This window comes from Alligator mississippiensis, chromosome 2 (assembly GCF_030867095.1).
Source record: "Alligator mississippiensis isolate rAllMis1 chromosome 2, rAllMis1, whole genome shotgun sequence".
Taxonomy (NCBI): Eukaryota; Metazoa; Chordata; order Crocodylia; family Alligatoridae; genus Alligator; species Alligator mississippiensis.
Window position 1 is genome coordinate 41,185,157 of NC_081825.1, and position 7,761 is coordinate 41,192,917.

General features: G+C 42.3%; 1 long non-coding RNA gene across 2 annotated transcripts in view; it reads right to left on the minus strand.

Annotated features, from left to right (window-relative positions):
- Window positions 1-7,421, minus strand: part of LOC109281393 (uncharacterized) — an 87,416-nt gene extending 79,995 nt beyond the window's left edge. For both annotated transcript variants that reach the window (XR_002088024.2, XR_002088025.2), the window contains exon 1: window positions 7,359-7,421. This is a non-coding gene — a long non-coding RNA (uncharacterized LOC109281393). The remainder of the gene's footprint in view (window positions 1-7,358) is intronic.
- Window positions 7,422-7,761: the final 340 nt, after the last annotated feature.

Here is a 7,761-nt window from a genome sequence, read left to right on the forward strand (position 1 = left end):
CAACAAGCACTGGCAGTGGAATAGGCCAGTGAGTATTACATGTTATCATGTCGATGTCGGTGACATGTCCTCTACTCCACGAAGCTTGTCTAACTAAGAAGCTTGCTTCTTCTTGGTTCAGCAGGTCGGATCCAAGTTCTATGACTAAACGTCCTAACCATACAGCTAGAGTCTCTTCAGGTTGAATTTTTGATGCTCTACATAAATCCTGCAACTCAGTTCTGGTGCGAGCATAATAAGTAGCAGCAACTCGGTTAGTTGTTGTTGCAGAACAAGCTGCTTCTTCGGGAGATAATGCTGTCATAGGCTGAACTGCTGCCGCGGGGGTTACTGCTGCTGTTGCTGCTTCAGGCAGGAGGGGCGGATGCTCCCCTCTGCTTGACTCTCTCCTTCGTCGGCAGGAAGGCGTGGTCGGCAGAGACGCTGCTGCGTCGCTAGGCGGGGTTGCCGGCGACGACGCTGCGTTGATGGGCGGAGTCGCTGACCGAACTCTCGCGGGTTCGTTAGAAGCTCCACCCTTCTTTTCCGGTTCTTCCACGCAGCCTCCCTCTTGCTCAGCGCCATCTTGGACTGGCGTTTCAGGCTCCTTTTTCTCAGCCACTTCTTTGACCGATCGGATCGCCACCTGCAGCTGGGTTTTCAAACTTAAATTTTTCTGCATTAGATTCATTATAGCACGAATGGTTGCACTACCTTCTCCCCCCTTGTTGTACCACAAGGCCACTCTTTCATCCGTGGGGCGTTCCTCCGTCTCCAGATCTTCGTGGAGCTCAGATGGAAGCTCACGACCCTGTAATCTAGACATTATCATCCCAGGGGGGAACGGGCCGATGGGCTCCGGTTCTTCACTCTCCCGAGCATATCATAGGCATTGGGCACACTCCCGGGTGAAAGTTGGGTTCGTTTCGCCCGCCAGGTTGGGTTCGGCGAGGGACACAGTATCGAGGGGCCTAAACAGGACCCGCTTATCTCTCATTATACACCCGAACGCCGCAGGGAGCAAGTACACTTCCCTTTCTCCTGGGGCTCCGTCTTCGGAGATTCCCTCTTCTCCCTTTAGCGACAGACGACCGCTTACAAATCTTTCACCCATTATGCCCGCCTGGTGGTAAGCGATATGCACCTCCAGATCCTCAAAGCTTTTCACCTGGTGTTGGTTATCGCGCCAAGGGCAGTTCCGAACCAATTCTAACTCTAGCGTATTCTCTCTTAATCCCGTCTGGGTTGCTACATGCGCATTCTCTCCCGATGCCATCCTCGTTGCCATGTGCGGGCCGCACCCCGATCCCACCTTTGTCGCCACATGCGGCGGCGATTCCGATCTCATTCCCGTCGCCATGTGCGAGCCGGGCCCGTCTTCGTTGCACACAGGCTGTGGCCAGCAGCCCGGGTACACAGGGCTTGAGAGAACCACTGGCCGGTTTAGCGCACATGAGTTAGAATTAGTTACGGAGGCGTAATGGTTGATTGAAAAGATTGTTTACTTACACCCAAAGATGGTATTGGTGTAGGCTGGACAGGTTTCCAGGCACAGCTCCTGCTTGGATCCTCACTAGAGGAACACAACAAATCGATTGCTCCCACGGAGTTGTTCAGGCTCCGCGGGTCCGGTTTGGTTAGGTTCGAAAAGCTTCCCTGGAGTTACTTAGGCTCTGCGGGTCCGAAGTTACAGGAAAGGGATACGTCTAGGATTGCACTCGGTGACGGGGAGAGGCTAGAAGCGAAAGCTCCGTAGGCTCGGTTCTATTGCATCTATTGCCTGCTTAGGGGAGGTGCGTCGGGTCTGCAGCGCTTGGAGATCTTCACACAGAATCTCTCTCGTCTTCCGTCCTCCGACTTGGGCGGAAACTACCCAAGCCTTTTGTACGGCTAGCAAGCCAATCGCTAGCCGCCACGTGTGCCTACATTAGGAATGGGCCAATAATGTGGCGTGAATCCTAATACAGATGGCGGGAACTTCTTTGCAGCGTGTATCACTATGATACAAAAGAGATGCACCCTGCAAAGAAGCTGGCGGGAAATCCTCTGTTGCACCAGAGCTCTCTCTTGCAGCAGAGAACTCTAATGTGCAAAGAAATCGACAAATTGGCGGGAAATAATTTAGCAGTGCCGAAGCGCGCACACAAACAAAAAATCACAACTTTGGGTTGTGACACCTGCTCTATCTGGTAAGTAAATATACTTAAAAATATAAAATTTAAATGAAGTGGTTAGGTGGGGAGGAGGCATGTTACATTCCTATTTTTTCTAGATATTTCTGCAACTGAGCTTATTTTTGCTCACCATTTTTAGAGATATTAGTAGAACCAACCTCAGGAATATAAAGTGCCTTCAGATGTGACAAATGTCACAATGGCAGAAATCACGTTAGTGTAAATTAATAACAATAAATCACATAACTTTTCTGTATATTTACTCAGAGGCAGATCTTCGACTCAAATACATGCTTTTACAAGGATACAAAGATCAGCGAGTTGCTGCTCCTCCTATTGTGTCCTTATGGCTAGGTACAGACATTTAAAAAGCCCCAGGTGGAATAGATCTAAGTTATATGGTTTTCTAAGCCGTGTAGTTTAGATTGATATCAAACAGAACACATATTTGCCCTCTGGTGGTGGGGGTGGGGAGCAAATCTGAAACTGTGTTCCACCATTTTTAAACTAGTCTGTGTGCTGAACCTCTATTCTGTTATAGGTATAGACTAGTTTCTAATTATTTATACCGGTAAAAGTGTAATGTTTGTACCTGGCCTATGATTGGGCATTGGATTCCCCTTGATCAGGTAGGTGGAGAGAGGTAAGCAGTATGTGACTAGTATCATCCCCCCTGCATCAAACACCTGAGTAAGGGCCAGTCAGTGGTGATGCATAGGGTGTGCACGCGGGTGCACATGCACCCCTTGAGATCAGCCATACATCCCCTGGAAGTGCCAGCTGTGAAACCAGAAATGCCACCAGAAGTGCACTTCCATTTTTGCTGCTAGCTCGGCGATTGTCTGCTGGCGGATACCACACTCAGTTGGCATCCCCCCTGCCCCCTCTGTGCTGGCATTGCTGCCTCCAGGGAGCTGGATGCAGCCCACCAGGCCATTCTCTCCGGCCCACAGGGCACCTAAAAAATTTAGAAAATTAATATTTAGCTGTCCCTGGTTGCCTGCCATGCAGCCCTCAAAGGCTTGCCAAAACTCAGTAAGAAGCCCTCTGCCCGAAATAGTTGCCCGTCTCCGGCATAGGGTAGTTGATATAGGATAATTGGCTTCATTTGTGTCATAAAACCTCAGCAATTTGAGTGGCACACAATGCATTAGAATTCATTGTTCACCAATGCAATTTTTTAGTATTTCAGATTTTTGTAACACAGAATTCTCTTATATTCCAAGAAAGATTAGCAGATCCATTTATATCCTTCAAGTGTTCAATTTGTATTTTATGTAGAAAACTGTCAATACTTGGATAAACAAATGATAGATTGAATAATGATCTCCGGAATAGTCAAGTTACATAAAGAAATCTAGAAATCTGTCGTTTCTTCTTCAATTATTGCAAGTCATTTTGCCAACTGACTTCAAATGTTCAATTGCAAGACTGACAGATAGGAACTGCATTTGAAATCTCAGCACCTAAAAGCAAAAGGTTCTCTAAATGGTCTGAGCAGGCAAGACATCTAAATTTCCCCCTTACTGAGACCTGTGTCAATTTTGCATAGCTCCACTGAAATAGAAAAAAATACCAATGTAAAATTATCATAAAATCAGAACAAAAGTATAATTACAAGATAGAGTTTAGAAAATAGCAAGACTTCTAAAATGGTAATTTGCATTTTTCCATTCATCCTTTGATTACTTCTGACTGTCTCCTACTTGCCTAAGGGATATGAATGAACAAAATAACCAAATGAGGGACTTCAGGAAGGGAAACTCCTCCCCCCGCTCAGTTATATTAAATTCATTTAAAAAAGAGTAAGGCCATATAAAGTAAGAGAATTTAAAAGAGATTTCCTTCCCTCAGCACAGTGACATTTTATTAAAAAGACAACCCCTGTACAAGAATATATAGACTTTTCAGCAAAAGGCCCAGCATTGTCAGCCATAAATGCTAACATAAAATTTGTCCTGACATCAGACAGTAAGCTTCTGGCAACATTATGTCTTTTCCTTGCAGTTGTCTGTGCAAATCATTCCCCTTAAAAGAGCAACATGCATTACAGCTAAATTCTGACCAAATTTGACTGATTAATAATGCTACTTGTAAGTTGTACTGTGCTTTCTCTTCCATATGTAGTTAAGTGACTAAGAATTAAATTCTTTTGCCACTGAAGCCATTGGAAGTTTGGCTCTTGACTTCAAAGGGGTTGAGATTTGTTCCCCAAAGCACAGGTATTTATTTCTTTGGTCTTGAATATGTATGCCTGAGCAGATTTTTCAAATGTCATAAAATGGGAAACGTTAATCCCTATTATATCCTCAGTAGAACCTGTGCAATGTCAGTGCAAACTAATGAATTGTCAAGGCACTACATTTATTAACCTATTAATAACAGCTTCTAGCACAGAGCCTAGAATAAGGGCAATGCATAGGGAGTATTGGGAAGTACTCTGTGTTAGGGAGGCATATTGTATCCCAGAGTTTCTCATCTGCACCCAAAGAATGACACGTAATTTATTATCTACCTCTAAAGGGTAAGAGACTGTGTAGCCAGATGTTTGTGCATTCTGAAACAGTTAGGCTTTTCACTCCACCTTACCCCTCCCTTTTATGTTGATGATGACTAGTGGAAATTGCTTGGGTTCAGCCAGTGGTTTGCTGTGAATGAAACCTCCATATTTTACCGTTATTAACACAGACCATGGAGTCACATAGAGGAATGAGTCTTTATTGTACAGCTTAGGAGGAGGGCATTATTAAGCCACATAACATTTTCATATCAAAATACATTCCTAAAGTTTAAAGGCTTTAGGAGCATAACATAAGGATTTCAACATCTTATATGATTGTAAAGTACCCCATAGGAAGGAGAGTCTGTTGCTATGAATTGTACCATGCCTAATATAATGAAGCAGGAATTATCCTTATCAAAGATAAAGAATAGTATGTTCTTGAATAGTATGTTGACTCATACCATGTGAGTAAAATCTATGATAGTCTTCACTTACAAACATTCAACACCATTTCACTTGTTTATTATAGGTTGTACCTGTATAGAATAAAAACAATATGGGATAAAGGCCTAGGTCAGCAAAGCATCTCAGCATGTCCCCATTTTTGAAACATGGCTAACCACACTGAAGGGAATGGGACTATTCACATGCTTAAGCTTAGTGCCTTGCTGAGCTGGTGCCTTTGGGAGGAAAGGAAGCATGTTTTCAAATATTTAAATTATGGAGATTTAACCTCTGATTAAATGTTAGTGTCTGAAAAGCTAAAGGGACAATAGATTTACATTATATTGTTGTTTTTAACTTTCTGCTTGTCTTCTTCCTTCACTCATAACCTCATATCCAAAAGGAAAGAAAGGTCAGACTTGAGATGCAGTGATAAAAAAGATCCCTTTATGAAGATGGTATCCTTGTAGCACGCCCACAATGGGTAAGATTCAGAATCTGCCTGTTATCTAGCAGAAACCACATCTATCCACTAACTGTTTGCCAAGAAATTTGGCCCCAGTAACTTTGAGGTGTATTCAAAAGATATTTAACAACTCAGCAGTTATTTTGCTGGCCAGAAAAAGAAACATTTTTTCCCTGAAGCACAGAGCCTTAAAACACACAGTGACATAAATGTGTTCAGTGACCTTTTATAAACATGCAGTCACTTCTTAGGGATACAGATATTGAATGTACACCATTATGAAATCCCTGAAGTTCCCATTCCAAAATTAGAATTAGCATTCGATTCTCTATCATGAAAAAGAGTTTGCTCTGCTTTCAGTGTGAGGATGAGCTCAAGAATGACAGAGGAGAGATGATCCTGAGCATGCCCTGCTTACCCACTCTTGTTCACAAATGCTTAATTTGGTAAAGCTCCACTGGGGATACCCTTTTACTTACGACATGCTCAGGACATGGTTCAGATATACCCAAAAGGCCTTTTTTCCCCCACTCCAGTACCTCAGCTTTCAAAATCACCTAAAAGATTAGGAGCATAAGTCCTTCTACCAAAAATTAATGTTAATACGATCTAGGTACATAGGACCAGATGGACAAGCATCTAAACCTACTTAAGTATGCTTGAAGATCCAGTATGGTGCCCATCTGTACCTTGTGGTACCTAAACTAAAAAAAAAAAAAATCTTTTTACATTCTTGCCCTTTCAAAGGTAGGGTTTATGCTCCTAAGTCTTTTGAGCATTTTTGAAAATTTTACTACAGATATTGACATGTAGGTCCTATGTGCAATTTTAGCTTTTCCAAAGATCAGTAATATTCCTCAATTAGAAGAGTAAAGCAGTCATCATGTTCAGTTCTGAATCCTGATCTGAGTTACAATGGCTGCCTGAGTCACAATGGCTGCCTGAATCCTGATCTGAACTTTCCTAGGGTTTGACAAGGTTGGCTACGCTGCTGCTGCTTAGTCCCATGCCTTTTTGAATATGCTTTTGTTTTGTTTTCTGCCAGTTGAATTTCTCTTATGAGCCTTCAGACAATGTATGCTGAAGCCATTGAAGTCTTAGGCTAGCAGGGAGAGGAACCATTAGGCTAAAACATTTTTTTTAGTACCTACATCATTTCACCGATGGAACAGAAAGGTGAAAATGTTTTTTAAAAAGTTTTCTTTTCCTGAAAAGGTCACTGGTATTTATATTCTAAGTAGAGTCACAAAGCAATATTAAAGTGTTCTGAGTCCTCAGAATTGTATGAATGGTTTTAAGTGTTCCTGCAGTGCATGACAAAAATGCTGACAGAGAACCCTCGGGCCACCTGCTAGGCACAGCAGCATTTACTACGTGCCACATTAAGGGCTGAATGGCAAGCTTGACATTGAGTTGTGGAAGAAAGAAGATTCTTTCACATCCTGCTATAAATGAAACCCTAGTGTTTCGGGACAAGCATCTATAACCACCCCAGAGAGTACTGCAATATTTATACTTTTTAAATATGACTTCAGCCTTCTATCTCTATACAACCCCCAGCTGGGAATAAGAAAAGTAAGAAGAATCGGGGAGTGAAATCCAAGAATTCAGCCAGCATTGAGGGTTTTTTTCCCCCCTTTTTACTCTGCATTTATAGTCATACTACATGCTAAAGATATGACATTTTGACATTAGCTAAGTTCTGTACTTGAATGAAAAGGCAGTCGTTTTCTGGATTACATGTTTTCTATTATAAAGAACTGCTGTTTAACATTAGGTAAAATCTACTCACCTCACAGATTGTAGTTTGTTTTAATTCACTGTGTTCTATTAAACTCTCCCATTCCAAATAAACTAAAATAAAATAAAATAGACAAGTTTATTTCTACATTCATGAGAGACCTGAGTCTATACTCCTGACTAAAATGCTAATTCTGTAAAATGGTCTAGGAGATTGATCTCCTGCCCCTGTGTGTCTAGCTGCACTAAGTGTCATAGAGGGGATATGCATTGTTGTGTGTGTCTGGTTCCATGTTGATCAATTTGCAGGATTGCAAAACAGACTGAAATTCCTAAGAAGCCAGTGTGGCAAATACAGAATCCATCCATAGTTCCATTGAAACATATCGTACATACAAAGATAATAATGTTGTAATTGCTGATGTCATTTTAGATGCCTGGAATAGCTCATTGTA